Here is a 25,130-nt window from a genome sequence, read left to right as displayed (position 1 = left end):
ACACCACTGGAGTCAAGCTTTCCAGGCTGATGACGGCTGATAGCCAGAAACCGGTCCTTGGATGCTTGATTCCGGTCCAGGAAAGACATGGCTTGGCAGTTCGGGCTGGACTGTTCCCATGAGGCACAGGGTCAAGGCTGATTTGCATATGGCCATGTCTGACCTGGGGTGGTGTGGAGTGCAAAAAACGATGGATTTAGGCCCAGATCTCTGTACTGGGGTGAATGTATGACATTGTTCTGCATTCTGTCCATCAATTGTTGTTTTTGCATATATCCTCAAGGGTGATTACAGCTTCTTCTGCCAGCTCCTTGACTGAGCTCGAGCTCCATCTTAGGCGTTTCAGATTCTCATTATTGGTCTCTCCCTGTAGAGGGGCTACTGCATCGTATTTATGTAAGGAAGTGCCTACCGTGATCACCTGTGGCTAATGGTCACTCTCCTCTCGGTGGGGTGTTCTAAACTCCTACTCATGCTTGTATAGTGGGAGGGTCACCACACAGTGTAGTCTAAACAGGAGACCGACTTGCCTGATGCTCGTGTCCAAGGCGGGGGATATCACCTGGATTTCGGATTTTCAGGACCAGTAGGCCAATAAATTTGCAACATTAACTAGTTCCTCTCCTATCTTGTCTTTCCAGTTTTGAGGGGGGGATATTTTGTGCTGGGAAGGGCCCAACTACTTACCAGTGATCCTTACTTGGCTGAAAAAACAAATTAAAATTGAATTTCCAGAGACTAGCCAATGCGGGGAGTAGTGTGTCTTTTTTAAGTGAAGCATGTGTACTGCTAGCTTTTCTGATGTTGCTGCCTTCCGCTTGGTGTTCACATACACATTTATGAGGACAAGGGGTTTGTGTAGATGTATGGCCCTGCTGTCCATTCCTATAGGAAGAGTGAGGATAGTCCTTACTGCATATTTATTACTTAAATACTGCTACCTGAATTACATAATACATGCATCCTGACAGAACGCAAAGGGAATTTTTGCAATAGGGAGAGGAGTTGGCCTAAGGGCAAGGGAGGTCAACCTCAAATATGGGGAACCTGGTTCGAGTCTCGGCAATGAGGCCCAACATCCTGTGATTCTGGGCGAATCACTTAATCTCCCCCTGCCTAACAAAAATGAACGTGTCCTCATGTAACGCACGTGGTGCTCGTGTAAAACACGCTGATATCTTCGGGTCAAGTTCGTGCTATATAAATCTCCGGAAAATAAATAGCCTTAACCATGCGCATAGAGGCCTACTCTTGCTACTTCAAACATGCATTTATACGCTATTATGAATCAGCCCATACGAGTGTAATCTGTGAGATAGCGCTAGTTATAAATGATCGCTTGTAACAGTTTTCATTCACGAAATAGCAAATTAAATGCGATTACATTGAACCCTCGAATAAAGCCGCCCGCGAGCACTGTTCTGAATGCACATGGTGGTGTGACGCGGCGGAGCACACCGCACTTCACCTTTCACTATTCTGCTGGGATAGTTGAATAAACGGCGGCCTCTGTGCCCATTTGTCATTCAGCTTCTGTCTGCCTTTTTTGTTTACACTGCGAGCACAATGGGAACTATAGTCCTCCCAATACATCATTTATACGTGCATTCTACCTCTGAATGTACAGACAGAGCGGGGCTCTGTGAATAAGCTCTGTGAATATTGCCAAGACACTGTTCTTTGTTCAATATTATTCTCCACAATAGATATCACACTTTGGAAGTAATTTTCAAAAAGGGAATCAAAATAGTGGTACTTTTAGCCTTTTGTTTCTTTTATACCACACTGCATTCTCTGTTTCTAATTCAGCTGCTTCCATTATACTGACGCATTAAATAAACCACTCCATTCCAAAAGAGGCTTGGGCAGGCGGATCTTCGCGCCACACTGTGCACTGGGAACTTGAACTAAACATGCACGCAGTTCCACACCAGGCAGGTTTTAAGTTAACTTTATTTAACCGACGCTCAAAAAAGACCTTTGACATTTGAGCTTTTTAGTTGGCCAACGTATTTTGCCACCGAAAGAACCAGAAGAAGGAAGAAGGTGCTTGGCTTAAGAACCTGTCTGGTAAGTGCGGTTTTTAGAAGAAAAAAAATACTTCTACGTCGCGGGGCTTCTAGGAGCTAGAATGCGGTAGGTGACAAGCATATGGTGAGCATACTCGTGACTGAGACTCCCTACAAGGAAACTAAGCCTCAGATTTTACTTTTGGACGCGGAGTGTATTTTGTCATGTGTCTTGTGCGTTTTTTTATAATGTTTATCTCTTCTAGGCACGTAGAACCATTGCGCGCTGGCAATTTGTATCGATTAGCGGCGGGTATGAGTTTACTGTTTAATTCTGCTCACTGATTGGAAGTGGGGGAAGGCACGTGTTATGGTTTAAATGAATTAAAATATGGTACACGCATTCATTAAAATATGGTACCCGCAGCTCAGGGTTTGTCACGCACAGATATATCGCAGTAATTTTCAAATAAAAAACGGCGTAACAAAATATTCCTAGATTCCCGCACTCTTCTCTTTACAAGGCTTTTCCCCCCAAAAGAAATACACACAGTGGCTGTCTCAGAGCTACACAATGTAAGCGAATAAAACCCATGAACTCGATTAGACATGGAAATTCAAACGTGTTTTTCCGCGTGCTCGCTGTAATTAATGATGTTAAATAGTGCATTTCGATTTTGGAAAGGAGACGACGGCGCTGAAGGCGTTTTACTCAAATACGTTGAGGTAGAAAAAGAGCTCAAAATTTGGCTGGTGAGTGTGGGTATAAATTATGCAGGTCCAAGCCACCAGGGCTTTTTTTCCCATTCTCGCGAAAGAGAGAGGGGGCGCCTCGCTGGAGCGTAGGTGGGGGCCTGTCTGCTTTTAGGAATCTTAGAATTTTTTTGTTCTTTCTGAGAACAGAGCCCAAGGAAAGGCCAGTGGCAGGAGAGGGCTTTGAAGGCTCCAGCCACCAGCTAAGATGACCTAATTTAAAATGCAAGGTGTCTGAGGCGTGGGCCGGGGGCGCTGGGCGCTCCAGCAGCGCTGTCCCCTGGCTTCCAAGCCAGAGAGCGCGGCATGCCAAGGGAAATATTGAGCCAGCGTGGTTTGAGCAGTGCGCCCGGGGTTCATCTTTTATTACCAAAGAAAGATTCGAGAAAAAAAAAAAACAGGTGAAATTTCTCTCCATTGTCTCGGAAAATTCACAGTAATTTGCCCCGAGGGACCCCCAACTGCCCTGAAGCCGAGTTGTGTGTGTCTGTGTGTCTGCGTGGGTGGGTCTGTTTATCCATCCCCTCTTGTCTGTCTGGCTGTCTCTTCTCTCAACTTAAATGTTCACGGGGGTCCCTGGTGTAAAGAGTGGGGCGTGAGGGGCAGAGCTGAAGGTCAGGGTCGCCCACTGTGTCATGACTTTTAAGCTAAAGAGGTTTGTATGCCTCTTGTTGGCATGTCAGGTCTAATTCGGCCCGCATTATGCCAAAGGGGTGGGCCTGCTCCTGACAGGAGGGGGTTAAATGAGATTACAAGCTTTAGAGGCTGTCAGCAGCCACTGCTGCCTGCGGATGTTAAATTGAGATTTAATGGTCAGCTTTATCTATGGGGCTCCTGGAAATCTGCTGTTTTCAGCATCTTAATTGGCACCGTATTTGCAGGAGGGTTTCACTTAGGTAGAGCGCGAGTTCACCTTTTTATAAGGAATATTATTTATGGGCTAAGTGCGAGGGGAAACATGAGTTTTTACATGTGTGCGCGGGTAAAGCAGGCCGTTTATGGGGCGAGGAGTTAAAGCTTTGCGTTAAAATCCTGCAACATGGGAATTTTATGACACACATTGTAATTCATAAATATTACAATTAGGACTTTACTAGTTAAAAAAAAAAACTGTGGGCCTGAACATGTTGCTGTCATCATCACAGGACCCCATGGGGGGCGGGGGCCATCACTCGAAATGTTCTTGTTGAGTGCTCTAGCATTTTTAAATCTCCTAACAGCCCATGTTCTTTGCAAATATGCCACCTACAGCTCCACAGAGGGGGGAAACACGTTACTACTCACACTTGTACCATCCGGCCATCTTCTCTCACCGACTTCCAGTGTTCCACCACAAAATCTTTTGCACATAATATGGGGCGAGAGGTGGGCGTGATGCTCATGCGAATGGCCTTAAAAGCAATGCTGAGGTTTTGGATTCTTGTTTGTTTCCAACAAGCCTGCAATGGGTTGACGTAAAGACCATTTTATTTCCGTGCGTGCTTATTTATGTATGTGTTTTATATTTACTTTCCATAATTGACCTTTGTGTAGGATGTTCTAGAATGTTCCAAGCCTGCTGACTCAGTCTTTGCAGCAGGACAGCACACGCTCATTCACGTGCAAGCAGGTCTCTGGTCGATCACTCTCGTACTGTCCAGTGAGTTAAAAATACGTGCTTTCTAAACCAACTTGCAGCGAGGCTGCATTCGGCAGGCTGAAACACTGGGGGCCTCGGAAGGGGGCTTCGCAGGCAGGCACCCACGCGCGGTATTGTCTGCCTGCGAGTTTAGGGGTCAGTTCGGAAATTTCAGGATTAGTAAATTTAATATCCTGTCAAAATTCGCATGATAATGAATGGCGGCGGGCCTCGCCGGCTGAGCTGGCAAGGGCCGCCGCCATGCTGCAGCCTGAGAGATAGCGCGGTTAATTTATGAACACGGAATTATGCTGCGCTGGCGTGAGAAGAGCTGGTCACATGAGAGCAGCGTCGCCGGTGTGTGAGGGTGCGTGCGTGTGTGTGTGCGTGAGACTATAAACAGATATGTGGGTACTGGGAGGGGGTTGTGTGCGGTGTTGCTGGTGTGTGGAATTGATTCTTGGAACTGTGCTTACAGTTTTAACTTGATTTTGCTACAAAAACACATTTTTACAGCCAGCAAATCAAAAACAAAACGAGGTATTGCTGCAGAACTTGGTGGTTGGTGTGATACAGGAAGCCAATGATAAGAGAAAAAACTGTAATTGTAAATAATGTAACTAGTGAACACTTTAAATCCACCAGTGGTAAATAGTATCTTTCCAGACTGAGTGTGTGCAGTAATGCGTTTTTTAGTTTGTTCTACGTATATCTAAATGGTAACAAGTAGAATAATGGATGGTTAACACAAAATAGTACCAACTCAACCCCTCTAAAGCCACTGTACACCAAACCTCTTCCCAGAATGCATTTCTCATCAATAAGAAGGTTCTCCTTAAGCGTTCATCAAATGTCCAAATCCCATATAAAAGCAACTGCATTCAACAGAATGAGCATTTTTTTTATCTCCTAACTAGTCAAGAGGCATTCAACTGGAAAAAGTGCCTCAGAAAATAATGAAAGGACAGCATGTTATACAGCAGTATATAAGTACACACATACAGGAATATTAAATGATAATCATGGAAATTATATGTAGGGATTAGCAACAAGACCATATTTCTACCCCAGATAACTTGCTTAAAGCATTTCAATTTGAAAGAAAAGAGTTCACAATTTTTAGACTTGTCCTGGATTTAGCTGTCTATCTAGACTCGTATTACCCAACAAAGCATAATACAATTGCATACCCACATATTTTTGTACCTTCAGTGGTCAGTTCAAGCGTCATTTGCATTTTGCTCTGCCTACCACAGTACAGAGCATGGTTCAGTGGATCATTCCACTTTATCCATTGGCTGCCTTGCACGGCGAATCCCTCATCACGTGTGCAGCCACCAGAAAAGGAGTGCACCTCAGTGCGAGGCATGTTGTTTCTGGGATGCTGAAACACATCTACATTTTTCTGTTTTTCATATTTTTCATATTTTGCAATTTTGTTTTTTCATGTTGCATTTTCTGTGTGCAAAAAATGAATAAAAGCAATTACATGCTTGCCAAAGTCAGACCCACTGGCATTGGTAGAGCTTGTTTTCCATGTTTTTCCATAGTTAAATGAAAAAAAAAGTGCTCCATAAAAACACATCAGCTCATTTTGCAGTAAATAAGTAAACGCAAACATGAACACAAAATACTAATGTTGGAAACAGGGATTCCATGGGAGCAATGCAACCTTCTATGCAGCTCTGGTGCAGTGAGAGCCTGCCAAGTATACTGTACCCAAACAAGCAGCAAAGGATGGAAAGTTCCTGTGCACTCTGCTCAGGGTCCCGTTCCCCTCCAAGCAGCTGTCACATCCATACATTATGGTACATTGAATCTGAATGAGGCCCTCCACATCAAAACCCTGCATCCATTATGATATCATCTCCCGCTCTAAGCCGTAATGCTTATTAATTCTGCACCCATACTCTCCAAGCTCCAGCAAATGTATTCCATCAGCCTAGCATTTAATTTAATTAGTACAGCTGGGCTCTCATTCTCCTTTCTGTGTCAGAGGTATTGTCAGCACGTTCTGCTATAACACAATTACTGATTGCTTTTAGATAGGCAGAAATATGATTAGGGTATTGGGTGACTGTATCATAAGCCTTATTAGATTCATTTGAAATCTGGAGATAAATAGGAAACTTTTATTTGCAGTGTAATGAGATTATGCTTATTAGGCCAAGGCCTCGCAACCTTTCGGCACAGCGCACGGCATATCCGCAGGATAATCCTCTAGCCCCGCTCTTTATGCCCAGAACATGCAAACCACTTAATTACGATATTTCAGGTTTTAAGTCCTTTGCTACCTCTCCCATACGTCTGACAATTTCTAGCAAATGCATGGCATGCAAAGTATCAAACATCAAAGAGATGCCTTGAGGCCTGTCTTCTGTTAACTGAGCAATGTGCCATGTTTGTTTTTAATTGCCGCTCTAGTTGTTGTTATGTCAGTTGCATTTTACTCAGTGCATCAGTTTTCAGTGATTCAACAGTTGGTTAAAAAAGAAGGGCGTTACGACAAGCATGCATATGGGGATTACAAAATGTGCAACATGTTTGCGGCATCAGGTCACATGATGCAAGATATGATTAGTTTCTCGTATGCTTTTCTCAAAAATGTATTCTACATAGACTTTCATAGGCAGAGCAAAATATTTGTAGGGCAAAGTAGTTACCGCAAGATAATTGTACTACTTATGCCACAACATTTCCTTAAGAAATTGATTGTAATTCTCACATTTGTATGTGATTATTTCTAATTTCAGCATGTGGTAGCCTTTGTATATTTATTATATTAACGATTCTGTGTTGCAAGAAATGAAATTAGGTTTAGTCATTGCTGAGCAGATGAAGATTTGGGCACTCTGAAACATAATGTACTGTATGTTGTATACTAGATACGGTGTATAGTACCCCCTACCATATTTTATAAGGATATTGCATGTCAGGGAGGAGCTATGTGTCAATATAAAAGACTGATGACAAAGGTCAAGTTCCTTTTAAGGGGTTGGAACGATGACATGACTTTTAATATCCTCTTAATGTACAATAGGGGGTATTCTATTCCTTATAATACATGGTCCTAATAACAAGCTCCCTCATACAGACATAAGAAAGCCTTGGTTAAATGGCCAATTCTGATGAAAAAATCCCATGGTATTAGCCATGTACAAATGAATGTGTGTTGTGTGCTGTCATAACAATCTCAGCAAAGAATGGCTTGCGGTTGCTTCCAAACACTTTTTAATCATTTTACTATAATGTTCCCGCTACGTGGTTTTGAAAGTATGATGATATGCAGGCGCATTCCCATTCTTTAGCACTATCAGTAATGTTTCCCTATCAATCAATGACTGTGCTTAAGGAGGCGTTTAGCACTGGGAGATGCTGCTCCCACCACTTTCTAGATTTCGTAAGACCCACATTTACAGCAAAGTTTATCAGTAATAAATTACTACAGTAGAGTAGTGATGTAATTTTCTTATTACAGATGAGTAGTGACACTTTTTTTTTACATCTTATTAGAGATGACTAGTTATATTATCATTGTCTTATTGCAGGTGAACAGTGATATTTTGTTAAGACAGACGAGTAGTGATGTCATTGTCTTATATATGAGCGATAATGCCGCACCTGGACTGTAATAAGGACGTTAGAGACAATTATTTGTGCAAGGATATCCTTCTTTCATGTAATTTAAGAAAATAAAGTGCAGCAGGACTAAGGCAGTTTTGGAACTTACCAGTAAAGCACAAGGATGCTTTTGCATTCCGACACTGACAGTTACTCCCAGGGGTGAAATCAGATTACAAGCTGCCACAACTCATTTTCTTTGAGGGACTTTGAGTGGAGCTCGTGCGAATTTTACAGTTATTGGAGTATTCATCTGTCGGTGATGAAGGAGATAATGCTAAAACTTAAAGCTCTGGGACATACATTATTTATGATGATGTTACAACTTTCACAACACGTTTACTAAAGGCCTCCCTGGCTGTTCAAACAATAGAACTTCGCATGGTGGGCCCTAAACTATAACTTATAATTGGAAAAACAAAATGCAGGTCCAAGTGTCCAAAGTAAGGCATGATCAAAAGTGAGGATTGGCTGACGGTGTCACTCATGCCATGTACCAACTTGGCTTTCTTCCAATGAGATATATTGTATGTAGTACTGCAAGACATAAAAGGAAGTTACACTATGGGCACCCCCTTGGTAAGTCTGAGCCTTTGATCTATTGATAGGCTTTCAGGCTGTAGTTTCATTGTGACAAAAACAGACTGTGTACAGCTTACTATTGATTAATAATCTCTTTCTGATCACAAGGGATAGCTGCTAGTCTACTAAATTGACCAGGCTTTAAAAGAACACTTGTAGTGATTATACCAAAATAAAAGCCACTTTTGCGTTACATTGGCCATCCCAAACATTGTTTTCTCTGAAATAGAACGTAAATGTGAACATTTTGCCTCCTTTCTTTTAGTTGGTTGAGTGTCACAATTGGAAGGTCACATTTTTTATATTTTCAAGTCAACAACTAATTTTGTTTCACTCTGCAAAGGTTTAAAAATGAAGGGGAATATGCCAAGGGAAACGGTGCAGAGCGGCGCTGCAGCAAATTTTGCAGTGCTGCGCTGCACCATTTCCAAAACACAGGGATGCACCGTATTTACAAGAATACGGCTCATCCCTGTGATTTCCCTAGCGCTGAATCTAAAAATTGCTGCCTAATGCCAATACAGACTCCCTTGCCCCATATTGCAACAATGCCTGCATTGTACGGATGATTGTTTATGTGCAGGAGGAGTCCCTTCCTGCACATAAACAATCAAATAATAGTGGTTTGCTACTTCTATGTTTGCTGCATTCTGCAGCACACATAGAAGTAGTAAATTGCCATTATTTATTGATTGTTGTTATGCATAAAAGGAAACCTTCATGCACAAAAACAATAATTAATGACGTTTTTGCTCTTTCTGTGTGCGCTGCAGAATGTAGCACATGTAGAAAAAGCAAAAACAAGGAGAAATATAAGTATTTATACTTGTTGAAATAAAAGTATTTCTGCTCGTTGCGCCAATCTAACATCTGCTTTTGAATGACATTCGTTGTTGGCGCTGCCTCAAATTTACAGATCGTTGTAAATTTGGGGCAGCATCAAAAAGCAATGGGTGCTGCGGTGAAACACCCACAGTAACATCCATTGTATGCCCCATTCATGCAGATACATGCGTGAAAGGGTACCCTATTTACAAAGTGGGTTTAAGCCACAAATTTCAGCTTTACGCCACTGGGGCGTCGGTTAAAGTGAAGTTCTAGTGGGTTAATCCCCTTGTACTAGCGCCCCTAAGTGTCAAAGAGTTGGATAATAATAACAGATTATTTTCAGTGGAATATAATTGGAAGCTTCTGTTAACGAGTGCCATAAGTAAAGTACAATCATGTTAATGTACGCGCTTAAGTGTTTGTTTTATTGTATTTGATTTAGGTGCAGTTTGTGTCAGTGTGCAGAAGGGCAAAGAATGTCAGGGCACTTTACTAAGAATGGCAGCTATGTAGAGAACAACACTGCAATGCTATATGTACAGAAAGAGAAAAGAGCATATGTGAAAGTGTACAGAAACGGACATACCTATAAAGCAAAGACACATCCTTGTAAATTAGGCTACAACAACCAGAGAACTGAAAAAACCCTAATGTAAGTTACCCTTTCATCCCATAACTTATCCAATGATCAGGAGCCATAAAATGTAAAGATACGTTAAAGAAGCCATAGAAATATAGGACAGGAAAACATATTAGGACCAATAGAATGCGAGTCCTCGTAAAAAACAGCACGAGGGCATGTAGAAATTTCAAATCCTGCCCAGGCTTGAGACAGTGTCAGGAGCAAAGTGGTGGTGAAGGCAGAGTCTCTTTTAAAGCAATAAAGCAAGCTGTGTAAAGGGGAGTGGGTCAGTGGCGCGTATGGAGACATAGAGAAAGCAGGGTGGAAAATGGCAATGGATAAGAGCTTGCTACAGCTCTTTAAAAATGTTTTTTAAAGAGGGCTATTAGCAGATGAGTTAGAGGGGAGACGGGAATCCAAAAGTTGGGTGCAGACCCAGAGAAAGGTTGCTTCAAGGTACTTTGCATGGCTCGTGAAAGACAGGGGTGTTAAGGAGATGGGTATCAGCGAAGATGGCCAGATCTGCCCATCATCTTTCATTTCTTGGCTAAGTAGTGAGAGAAGTCGGAGCGAAGTAATTTGTGAGCTCTTATTTACATATTGATCTGCCAGCTTGTACGAGGTTTTATCAATAGGATGAGTTTCAGCTTGTAGTCTGCATTGTTGGTGTTATTGACATGTCTGTGCAGGTAGATGGAATTAAATTAAGAGGTGTGGAACATTTGACAAAGATCAATGTAAATTCTTCCATGCTAAAAAAAAGGCAAGCACATTTTGGATCAGGCTCAATAATTGCTATGGTGAGAAAAGCAAAAGTGTTGTTTTGTTAGGATTGACTTTCATGTGATGGGAAGTGCTCCAGGAATTGATATTTCCCAAAATCTTGATTAGACGAGATAAGTGATCATGGGAAGATATCTTCCTGTAAAATTGAGAGTCAGCAGTGTATTGTGTAATATGTCTAAATCATGAATCATGTCTCCAAGGGGCTCAGGTCCTGAGTGAGGCCTCCAAGAGGGTTCGAGTTATAGACAGGAGAGAGAATGGGCAAGCTTGGAGACTTGGTGTAAAGGTGTTCGGTTCAAGAAGAGTTACCTAAACGGATCTGTTGTGAATGAATAGTGAGACAGCATGTTAACCAAATGAGGACAGTCTTTAAAACCCATGAGAGTTCTAAAAGTTCATAATATAAATTCTTATTAACGGTGTTAAAGACTACTGACAATTTACCCAAGATCAGCAGTCAAGATCCACCATTTTCAAGGTCATTACCAATGATTTGCGGTATGGTTGCTTCGATTTTACACCTGGCTCTAATGCAAGATCGCATATCACCCAAGAGGTAATTGTCCCAGACAAATTGATTTTATTAAATTTATCAACAGCTATAAAGGCCCCATGCTATATGAGGAGGTGTGAAACAAGCCTGAATTTTGAGGATCTTCCAGGTCAGCATCATTTTTTTTAAGGGGGATACTTAAGCTACTTTAAGGGAGTTGGGAAAAACCCCATGTGACAGCAAAACATTTATAATTGTCGCCCTTTCTGGGTTGAGGTACATATTTATCTCTTTCGATCCCATAGCCGGTATTGTATATAAGGGTGTGGGGGAATTGAGTTTGGAGTATCAGTTGAGTCAGTGACATCTCCTTGACATCTCTTTAAAGAAAATATGCTTTTCATTTGATCTTTTGGCAGAGCATAGATTATTTAGATCAACGGTTACTGGATCTTGTTGCTAAATGTGATGTAGCTATTTCTCATTAATTTCCCCCCAGTAACTAGGGGCCAACTTCTTGGTCTTTACCTTTTCCTCTGTCAAAGGAGTGAAATTGCAGGAAATATGTATATGTAAAATATCTATCTATCTATCTATCTATCTATCTATCTATCTATCTATCTATCTATCTATCTATCTATCTATCTATCTATCTATCTATCTATCTATCTATCTATCTATCTATCTATCTATCTATCTATCTATCTATCTATCTATCTATCTATCTATCTATCTATCTATCTATCTATCTATCTATCTATCTATCTATCTATCTATCTATCTATCTATCTATCTATCTATCTATCTATCTACCTATCTATCTATCTATCTATCTATCTATCTATCTATCTATCTATCTATCTATCTATCTATCTATCTATCTATCTATATATATATCTATCCATCCATCTAATAACACATTCTCACTTTAATTACTACAATGCGATGATCAGATTCAGTGTTATCACTATAGTACACCAAAACTGACATAAGAAAAACTCTGCCTCATAAATTGCATGTTACAATGACTTCACAGAAGGAAACAACTCTCCTAATATTTATGAGGCCTCTTCAATTTGATTTTACTTTAATGCACCTTATCCATAGTTCTAGTTAAATATAGTACCTTAAAATAAATATACATGAAACAATGCTATAGCATAAATCATATACGCAGATGAGCAGAGTATAATATGATATTAATTATGATTGTTGAGTGAGGGGAGGTGCCTCATGACCCACTTGAGGGTTACTTTCTCATGAGTCATGGCCTGCAATGCACTTTATAATCCTAAAATATAGCAAACTACACTCTGCCTTCTTGGCATGGTTTGTGCCAGGTAAATGCCATACTGCCTTAAAAACAAACTGCCAACAAAACAGAGCTAATAATGGCCTCTGATTGCACATAGAATGTTCACCGTTCATGATTAGACTGTTAGTTAAATAGAACACGTTCTGTTCACCCGTGTAGCGTTCTTAACCTCTGTATCAATGGTAAGGTGGGATGGTTATTCCCGCCTATTGCGGGATTCTTCATTATCACATTCCCCATCTAATATTGTTTAGTGTGATTCAATAGAATGGTTACATTTATGTAGAGGTAGGTTTTTCTGTTGTGTTCAATTTATTGCTGCCTCTCTGCACCCACAAGCTTAAAAAAATGCCTGCGTCGCAGGCCTAATAATGTCTTATTAGTTGACATGTTTCTTTGGCCTATAGGATAGGTTACTTTCATGAGGGCTGGTTACACGCACACAAAAAAATAGGGACATTCTTATCACTAAAACTGGAATGTCAAGACTGTTCTCCATGGCAGAATGGCCAGCAAACAGTGGTACCTGGCGGTCTAGAGCTGAGGCTTCGAGGGCCAACTGCTGCAGCTTACACATCTAAGTCTATTAGTGAATGGACTCAGAGGTGTAACCCTTTTAATTTTACACCGATAGGGCCAGCTTTATCTACTTTGCCAGAGCTTAGCCTTAGTTTCTGACAAAAAATGGAATAGTGGATCAGGAGGCACTGGAGGAAAAGAGGTGATGAATTGGTGATTGATTAGAGAGGTGAAGTAGATACGTTCTTCTTGACTACAAATACATTGAACATGTTAGTGGCCTGACCAGAATTTAGTACACATTTTAAGAGTGATAATGTGAAGCATCATAGCTAGAAACTGATCGACTTGTAATGAGAACAATGTAAAATGTTGGGTCTAACTAACATTTTAAGACCATTTTGAATTTAAAGAAAATTGACTATTTGCCTGCTCTGGGCCACCAACTCACCCTCAGTCTAAAGCTTATTAGTGGAAAAGGCAAGTTGAACCAGCACAAAAGAAGGAGAGGACTCATTAAAACGGTACAAGATTTAGGGCCAGGTGTAGGTCGGCAAATACCGGTCGGTAACGGCCGATTTCGGCTGTTACCGACCGGTATTTGCAAATGGAGATGTAGGGGCCTTACATTTACAGAATCAGTATATTTACCGATCCTGTAAAATACTGATTCTGTAAATTTACTGAATCGGTAAAACAATATGTAGGTGGCACTGAAAACAGTGCCACGGGCCCTTACCGATTCGTTATTTACATGTAATACTATTGCATGGTAAATAACGTATACCTGTGTACATGCACATCTGTGCATGTACACCTGTGCCATGTGAAAATGAATGAGGAAGGGTGCTGCACTCTAATTTCTGTTTGTTTAAAGCGTTTGAAGCGATAGGTGTGCTGTACCAGATTAGTGCCTGCCCACTGGTAAAGTAACAATGTATAAGGCCCAGTGCTGTAAATCACTGGGACTCTAGTACGCACTACAAAATTTATAGTATTCCTTTATATCATTTTGTTTATTTCAACAATATCATAATGCCACAAATTAATTGCATTTCCACAATATTCATCAAAAGTATCATTTGTAAATCAATGTAAGGTTCATAACAATAGCATCAAATAATGCCTAAAGCAAAGATTTTCAAAACACAGGTTTACAGAAGAAAGCAAACACAAAATGAAAGCAAAAAACCCAATGCATTTCGGGGCACAATAGCCCCTTCGTCGGGGGTCTGAAAAAAAGAGAAGATACAAACAAGGAGAATATTACTCAATTGTTCTTAGCAGTGTTGAACCATTAAATCATCGAGATATATTATTGGTGCTTACCTAACTAATAAGGAGTAGCGTGTAGCCTGTGTGTAGTCTGTGTAATATTAAGAGCAGTAGTCTGCGAAACCAAAAGGTATATGAACTCATGAATTTCATATTACATGGCAACCTATTCAGTGTAAAAGTATCTGGAAACATGAATGAAAAGTAATGCTTTACCTGTCGGGCGGGTTAAATAACGCATCTACAGTTTGGAAAAAATGAAAAAAATCCGGGTTCAGAAATACATATAGCCGGAAAGAGTGATACATCCGCTTTTGCTTTAAATAAACAGAACTCTGCGGCTCACCTGCATATTGTGCAAATCTCGTGAATGCGTGGCGAAAACCTAAACCAAACAGACGACTATCGTCAATCCACGAATTTACATTTGGGTTCAAACATTAAAGTTATCAAGCGGTAATCGATGTTCATTACCTGCGAGTCTACACTTCGGGATTTGATCTCGCTGCAGTTTCCGCTCCCGAAACTGATAAAACAGAGAGATTGGGGCTGTTATAATCTCTGAACGCGCTCAAAATGCGTCTCGGAGTGGAGTTTAAAAAAACTTAGTGCTGTAGTTGGGGAACGCCTTAGGATGTTAGAGGTTCCCAATGTTCTTTTCCTGCAGGAAATTGAACTGAGAGGGAGGACGCCATGCCAAGCTGATACTACTGATCAATTGGAAATAATTTTAAAACATTTCCTAACCAGTGGCCCCTGACACTAATGAAGAGGAAAGGAGGATTTTTAATTATCAAGGAGTCTTTCCAATTGAACTAAGATAAGAACTTAGAACATTGGGAACCTCTAACATCCTAAGGCGTCCCCAACTACAACAAGGATTAATAAAGACATATTGGGAATGAGATGGTCCCTATTTTTAACTTCAAGGAGACCTTGCCATATACCCAAGTGTGAGAATACACAGGGAAGGTAATAAAATTTTAATTTGGAGACAAACAGCTCCGGAGATTGAAAAGATACTGCCAGGAAGGAAATAACTCCTAGCTTAATTCAGATGGGACCCACCAAGCCCATCTAGGAGACAGTCATTTGGAGATGTCATCATGATTGATGAGAAATCAATGTTATGACCATAGTCCTGAAGAAGGTGCAAGATTGTGTTTGGCACCAAAACGCCGCGTCGACAGTTTGTTTGTTCTTTTTAAAATTGATGAAAATTTATGAATTTTTATAATACTGTGTAATGGTGCATGTTTTTAATGAATTTTTCATGAATATTATGTTTTGATTTAGTTTTGAACTATGGTATACAATGTAGAATCAGCAAGCTCTGCTTTTTTTTAAACAATAATTCTAATAAATTGATGACATTTTAACACTTATGTCCTTTGAATACACTTATGTTGATTATTGTTGTTTTATATAAGCCTGTAAATTTGGTATCTCACGCATAGACTAGACCCAACATTATTGACCCATATTCTGTTTTGAGATAGAGGCCCATCAGGACCATATCCTTTTGTGCAAATGCTGGAAAAGGAAATTTGTTGTTTTTGATTATAGGCCCATTCCTTTTCCAGCTGAAAGGGTAACTCCCTCCTTATTGTGGATCTGTGACGACCATCGCAGCGATGGTAATCTTCCCGCACCGGTCTGGTGCGTCCCGCAAACGAAGGATGCGACGGCTCTGGTAGCGGAAACAGGTGCTGCGACGATCTCGGCCTTCGTAGCAGCGGGAATTGCCTCGCACTGTCAGGGATGCGCTCCGCAAGCGAGCGATGCGACAAAACTTGCAAAAAGTCTTTAAAAGCTTGGTTTCCAGCTCCCCAACACAGGTACAACTTCCAGAGGCACCACACATGGGCCACGCACTCCAGGAAGGACAGAACTCTCTCAGTAGAGTTCAGGGAAGCTGGGGGTGAAGTCCTTTTGTTCCTGGGACTTCAAAAACAGGGAGCCAGCTCTTCTCAGGCCTTTGGAGATTCTTTCAAGCAAAGGGACTCATCACAAAGCAAAGTCCCTCCCCTCTCCTTGGCAGCAAAGCAGCAGCAGGTTGGTCCAGCAGAGCAACATTAGGACAGTCTTCCTTCTTCAGTTTCAGCTTTCTCCTTGGCAGAGGTTCCTTCTTGATTCCAGGATGATCTAATTTTCTGTAGTCAGGGGTCCTGTACTTATACCCCTAAAAGTCTTTGTTCCCTTTGTGAAGGAGGGATCTGACCCCGGTCTGAACCAGTTCTGGGTGTTCCATGAGCACTTTGTTTTCCATGCCTCTCCCTTCCTTTCAGAGAGAGGGGCAGGGTCGTCAGCCGCCCAGCAGGAGGTGGAGCCAGCATTGTGGAGGGAAAGCACAGCCCTGGAGCACTTTGTTGACATGATTCCTTCTCTCATTTTACAGTGCAGGGCAGAGACATCAGACGCACCACAGATGGTGGAGCCAGCACTGTGGGGGGCGGGCACGGTCCTATTCAGGTCCCAGGTGCAACTCCTCCTCCCATCTAGATGCAAATCTCTCCATTCACCAATGGGAGGACTCATTCTGTCTCCTGAATTCCCCAGCCCTGTCACTCACAAGCCAGACAGTCAATTCACAAACCAGCCAAGGCACATAGAAAGGTCAGACAAGAGAACAGCTACTTTCTAAAAGTGCTGTTCTCAAACACAGGATTTAAAAGTCACCTTTTCCTAAAAGATGTGTTATTAAATTCTGAGTTCAGGGATACCAGACTTTTATGTCCTATCTTGCTTCTATGGGAAGATATGCTGGTAGCCACTGTAGCCAGCATCCCCATGATAGCCTATGGGCAAGATAGCCTTATAATAGTGAAAAGGGAAAATGGCTGTATATCACTACCAGAGCATGTCACCTGCACCAGTACATGCTCTACCTTTCACATACACTACACCCTGCCCAAGGGGGTACCTTGGGCCTTCCATAGGGGTGACCAATGTGCACAGAAAGGGAAGGGTTAGGCCTGGTCAGTGGGGACACTGACCAGGAGGACATGGCAGTTCACAGACTACACACAGGCACTGCGGTGGCAGGCCTGAGACACCATTTTAGGGCTACTCATGTGGGTGGCACAACCAGTGCTGCAAGCCCACTAGTAGCATTTGTATCACCAGCCCTGGAACACTCAGTGCACTTTACTAGGGACTTCTGGGGGATACAAGTATGCCAATCATGGATAACCAATTACCATAACAATTTACACAGAGAGCATATGCACTTTAGCACTGATCAGCAGTGGTAAAGCGCGCAGAGTCCTATTGCCAACAGCCACAGATCAGGAAAAATAAGGGAGGAAGAAGCAAACAGTCTGAGGATAACCCTGCCAAAAGGGCCAGTTCCAACACTTATGTATTACACTCAACCAATTGAACTTTCAAGTATATCATCTTTTAACTTTTTTGACTAAGACTTTTTGATTGGTTGAGAAATTATATAACTGTCGCACTATTTCTATAGTATACCTTCCTACTTCAAATATGGCACCTACCAGATACTGCAGGCATTTGTTTTGCTACTATTCGTGCTATTCATATTTTTTTTTATATATATATATATATATATATAAATATTAGGTCAAGATGTTGCTCATGTGGAACATTTAAACACGAGAGACTGGATACTCCAGGCTTGATATGAGGATACCATTCCTTTCCGGAAATCCCGGCTTTCCTCGGTAACACCGTTTATAGCAGTTTCGCTTATTGTGGTGAATTGGTTTCTCTATAAATGTTCTTTTCACAATCGATTTTCAGCAAATACCCTCTACGTCCACCTGCACTTCTCCAGGACTTGCATTGCACTTAGTTGTATGGAATATTCACTGGAATGATTTAGTCTTGACTTATATTAAACCTATTTTTTTCAGGGTAACTTAAAATTATCTTTCTTGACCTCACACAGATATTCATCCTTCATTGACTCATGTTACTTACCTGGCTACTTTATTGCACAAACTTTGTTAATGTTAGTGCCCCGCCATAGTGTATTAAGGTTAAGGCTTACATTTCTTTCCTTTGTGACCAGCACCATCTGTTACATCTAGGACTCTTTTTTTTGGTGCTTTGTATTATAGAAGTGATCATTTTGGTTGCTATAAATGGCAACATTACAGGTTTCTTTATGTTGAAACTACTCTGGATAGCTATTAGGACCAATCTGACTTTGTAAGTGGATCTGTCTATAATGCTTTTTAGGGATTTTTTTTGGCATGTTCTCACATGCATGATTGAAGTGCTATGGTTCAGAGGCATCTGTATTTTTTACTATGGGTGAATGAAATTAAATTTAAGAAAACCACGTTTCATGTGGCATTTAAGTGAAATACACTTCTATTCTTTTTTAGCCTTGATAAAGATGTCCTAATATTGACCGAAATGACAAAGAATGTTTTGCCTGGAAGTCTTACAATGGCTGGAACATTTATATAATGGAAATAACAAGTTGTGATTGACAGAAGAACCTGGTTTGATTCTGTTAAATTCAGAAATAAATACATCTACCTCTGCATATTGAAATCATTCTGGAACCTTGGTGATTCGAATTTTGAGACCATTATTCTGGCTGGTGTCCCTCTTTGCTTAGTATTCGTAAGATAAATTGTTGTGAGTCACTAAAATATTCATGAAATTGTTGCAAACATGTAGGTGTTCACCTGTGAACCCCCTGCTACCTAGATTTGCTTTGGGTATATTTATAAGATTCGCAGCACCCGTTACCTACAATTGAATACAATAACTACTTTTGATGATGACACAGAGAAAATGGCAAAATAATTATTTAGAAACATTAACATAGCAGTTGCTTTTAGGAGTAAGAAATCTCAACAATGAAATAACAATGACGGCCTAAAAGGCAAATGCATCTGACTTGATTGACTCAAAAAACATGAACTCAGTAAACAGCAGGACTGAATCACCTTAACAACGGTAGGACTGAATCATCAAAAGGAAGTACAATAAAAATAACATACTTACCCGGTCGTACCGATAAAGCCCTACTGTGCATCGCTCGCATTCGCCTTACCCACAGTGGGGGAAAGGCCTTCTCTTACCTCGCCCCCTTTTACTGGAATAAGCTTCTGTTTTACGCTCGCACCTGCGCAAATTAAGGCAAATTCAGAAAGCTACTTAAAGCTCATCTTTTCTGAATCCTCCCTCCCCCCTTTTTAGGGCTTGCCTAGCGAATGCAGCGCATGGGCTGCTTCGCTTTGCGGGACTCTTATTGTGGCTTTGATGAGCGAAGGGTGACAAACCATGTGTGCGCACGGACAGGCAATGTGCGCGAGCATGGTGTCTCCTCTTCCTCACACGCTCCCACTGCGCGCTCACACTACAAGGCAGACATGCTTGTTATTGATCTGTGGTTCGTTGTATAGTGGTTGACGGTGAACAGCTGTGTGTATGGTTGAGCATTCTTGCTCCCAGCCCACTCTCTCAGATTGGCGCACAGAATCTTAGAAGATAATGAACATGGATAATGCACATTCTCTTCCCTGCGTTGGCCGAACAACATAAATTTACGTCTGTAGAGACAACATGAGTCGCCGTAAGGGTGGTGGTGTACAACTTAATTTTTTCGGTGCTTTTAAAAGTTTACAAACATTTTATGGCATGTACTGAAATAACTGTGCCCACTTCTCGTTCCTTCAAAGACCGGGCGTTGGTAGACATAATAGACCTACAACCAGCGCTGACAGACATCATATCTTTTTTTTAAATTTGCATTAGTTTCCTGTTATTGCAATATCCACGTGAAAGTCATCAGAAGTGGATATTTACATTTACTCGAGTCCTTTAGTGCAGTAGAAAGCATTTCTGGCATTTGACCGTAATGCGATAGTACAACTGTAATTTAAACAAAACCCACGCATCACAAGCACTTCCTAGCCACAATAAACATGTTATTACTTTTTTAACTAAGTAAAATATACATAAATGTTGTAAAAATGCTAGAATGCGTGGTGTTCTACAATTAAACACCTTTTCTTATAATTAGGCTTCAAACAAACATGAGGCGGCGCAGGATATTAACCAAAAAAATAATCAGGTTTTTGTAACACGCGTACTAATCCCCACTAGGGGTCTCAAGGAGCTGTGGAAATTAAATAAATGAGCTATTGCCCAGAGTAACTGGAAGCTGAGCTGAGTCGCCGCCTGGGATCGAGCCATGCGTCCCTCATTCTGGAGTCCGCCGCTCTGGCCGCTGGCCACAACTCTCCCACAGCATCCACAGCCTTAAGGATGCCATAATAGTTAGTACATGTTAATTTTTTACATGTTTAGTTGAGCAAAGTTCTACTGTGTTTTCTTGGCAAAATGTTTTCAATGCAGCAACACCTAATTCAGTGGGTAGTGTAAAATACCCACTCAAACCCTTGTTCATGGATTTAGTTTTGTAGGGGTATGCCTCTATCTACTGGCCATGTAGAAGTATGCATGTTGATCTTGCAGATGTATGCACTGAAATCACAGGATGTTGAGCCGAAGCCGAGACACGAATCCTTTTCCCACTTACAAAGTCGGCAGCTCTGGTCATTACGCCACATCCTCTCTGTTGAACAGCACAGGTTTGAGCAGCATCGATCATTTTACAGGCACAAAAGTTATTTTTGGGTGAAAGTTGACTACCAAAAGAGTCACAGAGAACCAACCCCCTGATAAAATATAACAAGCACTTGCAATGCAATAGGTCTCGCATTTACGTGAGTTTCAGCTATTGACATTGCAAATAACAAAGGGCCATATTATCAAGCAGTAATTGAATTATTTATTTATATTGCACAGTTACTGAAAACCATTTGCAATACATCTTGCATGCCTGTTAAAAGAAGGTTAAAAACAGCAATTATAGAAGAAGACATTTGTATGCAACACTCTCAAAACAGTGTATAAAAAGACAATAAATATATAAGTATATATATCTATACATTGGTAAAAACAACAAGAATCTGCCAGTGTGTCCTTTTTTACTAAGTTTCTTGAGTAATTTAACATTTTTAATGACTAAAATGATATCTTCTCCGTCTGGTTAATGGGGCAAGTTGACTTATTGAACCGAATTGGCTTTCATCTTGCCTAGCCCCTCGTCTTCCATAAGCCTATTTCGAAGCTTGGCCATGTATTTCCCAAACCTGGCCAGGTCGGATGGAAGGGTACAGGAGAAATGTACCAAAACAGCTTCTTTTACTGTTTGAACCCCGTGTCGTAGCCAAATTTGTTTTAAAAAAATCTGTCGGGGCAAAAGCATCACAGGACAGCAACAAATCATGTGTAGCAGAGATTCATGATTATAGTTGCAGTGTCTGCATCTTGTTTTATGTTCAAGGGACCTCCACCCGGTGTTTAGCTCTTTGATTTGGAGGGGCACTAGTCCCATATAATGTTTTTAAGTGCTTTCCTTCCTAGTGCTTGACTAAGATAGGTCTGGGTTTTATGCCCTCCATATGATGTTGCCAACCCGGGTGGCCCTCTTCCTGTTACATATTCTCCTAGGTCATTTATGTATGACAGGTGAAAACATTGTTTGTTTATTGCATTTTTAATCGCCTGATAGTTTATTGATCCGTCCTTCCAGTTGTCGATTGCCAACCCCAAGGTTTCCACTGCTATTTCCTTGTAACCTTGCCACAGGTTAGTGGTCTCTCCGTAGATTGGCTTAAGCATACTTTTTAAACTTCCAGCTGGGACTGTTAAGACTTGATAGAAGTATTTTGCATGTGTACACAAGCATTCCTTACTTTGTTGCTTTAGGCCAAACTCCAAGCGAATTAAACTGTTACGAGTGTATTTGGGAAGTTTAAAAATGCGTTTGTAGGCCAGGCACTGCACTTTATCCAACATTGCCTCCACTTTGCCTGGGAATGCCTGTTGTTAATATCCTGCGGTTGCCCTGATTTTGGCTTGTAATACTTTTCTAATAGGTGCTGACGTTGGACTCTGCATGAGCTCGTTTAATTTACATATCGAAAAGATTGTTGCCTGTGCTCTGGCCTTCATTTTGTGCATGTGTGATGTTGCTTTGCCAGTTTCACTTAGCCAGCACCCGAGATAGTTGTACGAACGCGTGGTGTTGATAATTTCCTTACCCACGTGCCATTTCAGTAAGGCTTTTTGGGGAAGTGGCCAAAAATGACTACTTTCGTTTTTTGAGCGTTGATTGTGAGCTTGTTGATTTCGTTGTACTTATTTAGGGAGTCCAGACCTCTTTGCAGCCCAATTTTTGTGTGGTCCATTACCACTAAGTCGTCTGCATATTGTAAAATTTGCAGTTTGTTTCTCCCGATTTTTGGGGTTACGAGGCTAGCATTCAGAAGCTTCTTCCCCAGATCTGCAGTGTATAGATTAAATAGCGTGGGGTCAAGTACACATCCCTTTTTTAGTCCACGATTTGTCAGGCACTTCTCTGTTATAGTGTTGTCCGCTAGCTTTACTTGGATCCAGGTATTACTGTATAGTGAAATGATGGTGTTAAGGAGACCTGCTGGGATGTGCCAATTGCTCAGTTTTTCCCAGAGCTTATTTCGGGGTACCCCGTCGGAGGCAGCTGAGTAGTCAACAAAGCATGCAAAAATTGGTTTGTTGTTTTTGCAGTTAGCTTGCTGGCTCAAATACGACATAGCCACAATGTTGTCAATTGCAAAACAGCCCTTACGGAAACCAGTCCGATAGTAAGGGAGGATTTCATTCTATTTAATCCATTCATTTAGTTCCTTCAGTAGGGTACCGGCGTAGGCTTTCCCTTCAATGTCCAGAAGAGCAACGAGTCGATCATTTTTTGGGTCTGTATTGTCCCCCTTCTTAAAGATAGGATGCAAGAAAGACCCTCGCCATGAATCTGGTAGTTTTGCTTTTAGTCTACATTCAGTGAACAGTTTGGAGAGAATTCTACTCCAGTAGACTGGATCTTCTCTAAAGATGGCCCCTGGGAGGCCGTTAGGCCCAAGAGACCCGTCTCTTCTTATCCTTTTTATCACTTGTTTAATGTGGTACCATCTTGATCTTTATCAAGTGATCCCGCGGAGGCCTCCGTGTCTGTGTCTTCTCCAAGTGCGGGTTGGACCTCGTAGTCTTCATGGAATGTAATAACTGCTTTCTCAGTATAGATTGAAGCAACGTGCCTTATCCAAGCATCTGCGTGTACTGAATTGCGCCTATCCACTTTGCCGTTCTCCAAATTTGCAATGTATTGCCAAAGTTGTCGTTGGTTATTGGGTTTTGAGAGCTTGTGCATTGTTATCCAGTCTTTCACTAGTTTTTCCTGTTTGAGCGACCATAATAAATGTCTCTTCTTCTTAGATAAGTCTTTACATTTCGCCCTTGTTTCCTGTGTTCCTCTGATTTTATGTAATCTCTTTGCCCTTTTTAATTTACATGTCATTATAGTTAGTTTTATGTTGTTATATCTAAACCGTGAGGTAAGCGTTTTATTGCCCGGTGCACTTACATTGCGATTGTTAACCAATGTGGCTTTTAGGTTTCCAATCCACTTTGTCCAGTTCCATAGTGGGTAGATTCCCCGAGCCCATCTCTTGGTTTTTTTTCCAAACATTGAACCGCTTTGCTTGGGTCTTGTTCCATTTTATCCTTTTAACTAGAGAGTGTTCTTCAGTCCCTATTGACTGTGATACTGCCACTGCTTGTTCCCTCTGTAATAAGCCCAAGATTAGGTCCACCTGCAATAATTTGCGGTCACTAGTTTTGTGTGCTATTATTTCAAAGTTGACAGTTTTCTGGGCTGGCAGTTTACATAAAAATATGTAGTCTATTGTGGAACAATTCCTAAATGTGGCCGTACTCAAAAGCTTGGAGTCTGGAGATTTCCCTATATCCTTCACGGATTTTAGGTCGTAGTTTTTTAAGAAGGAATTAAAAACTTCCCATAGAAGGCCAGGTTAACACCAGAACCTGGGCTGCTATAGGAATTCACAAGGGCATATTATCAAGCCCATTATCGCCGATTTAGCGGCAGTTTCCTGCCGATAAAAATGGCAATAATGTATCGCCCTTGCTTGATAATATGGCTCAATGCCTTTTATTATTCTTTTCGTTTTAAAAACATAAATAAAAGGCATTGTCATATACAATGCCAATAGCTTTAACTTGTGTAACTGCGAGACCTATTGCATTGAAAATGCTTGTTGTACTTGTTTCAGCACGGAGATGCCCTCGGTTGATTTGTCCACCATATCAAGTATCAATAAAATAACAATGCAAGCAATCAAACACACAGAAAACTGAGAAGGGGAAGGAGATAGATAGCGATAGATATGCAAAGGAAATGGATTCAAACAAGTGCTCGGACAAAATCTAAGAAATAGACCACAACTACTCAGGTAGAACTAACGAGGTAGATGGTGTCACACCTATATATATTTTACTAATGAAGACAAGCATGCCATTATGATTATTAATTTGTCAGATAAATCTTTGAATAACCATATTGTATCAGTTAAAAAAAACAGATACAGGATTATGTCCTGCAAACACGTGTAATAAAACAATGAAAGATAATATTTACAAGTTTGTTCGTAAATATATAAAGTACTTTTTTCTAGAAACAAAACATGTAAGAAGTAATTTTTATGATAATGGCCCAAGTGTCAGTATCATAAGGGATATGTATGCCACAGTAATATTGCTTTCCATCAGGGAACAGGATAGGTTTCTCTCTACTTGTGGACCTTGAAAATGAAGAAGAG

Source organism: Lissotriton helveticus, chromosome 8, assembly GCF_964261635.1.
Source record: "Lissotriton helveticus chromosome 8, aLisHel1.1, whole genome shotgun sequence".
In the NCBI taxonomy this organism is placed as follows: Eukaryota; Metazoa; Chordata; class Amphibia; order Caudata; family Salamandridae; genus Lissotriton; species Lissotriton helveticus.
Note: the sequence above shows the minus strand (reverse complement) of the source record.